The sequence below is a fragment of the Orycteropus afer genome, unplaced genomic scaffold, assembly GCF_000298275.1.
Source record: "Orycteropus afer afer isolate SDZICR_OR568_19922 unplaced genomic scaffold, OryAfe1.0 scaffold00057, whole genome shotgun sequence".
Taxonomy (NCBI): domain Eukaryota; kingdom Metazoa; phylum Chordata; class Mammalia; order Tubulidentata; family Orycteropodidae; genus Orycteropus; species Orycteropus afer.
The window spans coordinates 13,168,962-13,169,510 of NW_006921644.1; positions in this window are offsets into that span (position 1 = coordinate 13,168,962).

Consider the following 549-nt stretch of genomic DNA (forward strand, 5'->3'; position numbering starts at 1 on the left):
CTCGGGCAGCGGGGCTGCGACTCCGAGGGCGCCCCCTGCGCCCGACCCCGAGGGAGCCCTCCCTGCACCCGACCCCGAGGGAGCCCTCCCTGCGCCGGACCCCGAGGGAGCCCTCCCTGCGCCCGACCCCGAGGGAGCCCTCCCTGCGCCCGACCCCGAGGGCGCCCCCTGCGCCGGACCCCGAGGGAGCCCTCCCTGCGCCCGACCTCCAGGGAGCCCTCCCTGCGCCGGACCTGGGAGCCCCTCCCGCCCCCTGGAACCCATCTCTCCCGGGGCTCCTGGCTGCTGCCTGCCCAGCCCTGGCATGTTTTCCTCGGGGGAGGGTTTGGTTGCCGAATCCTTCCGGAGACCCAGGGTCTCTTGGCTTCCGCCTCTCGCGTCCCAGACATCCCCACGCAGGAGCTCGCTCCCCTGCTACTGGGGTCTGCGGCTCTCAGACAGACTTGGGTCCCCCCCAGCTCAGGGATGCGCGGAGTGCGAGGTCCTGGTTCCCAGTCATAGCAGCGTTGAGGACCGGCATCTTAGGGAGGAAAGAAAGCGGGCTGTAAA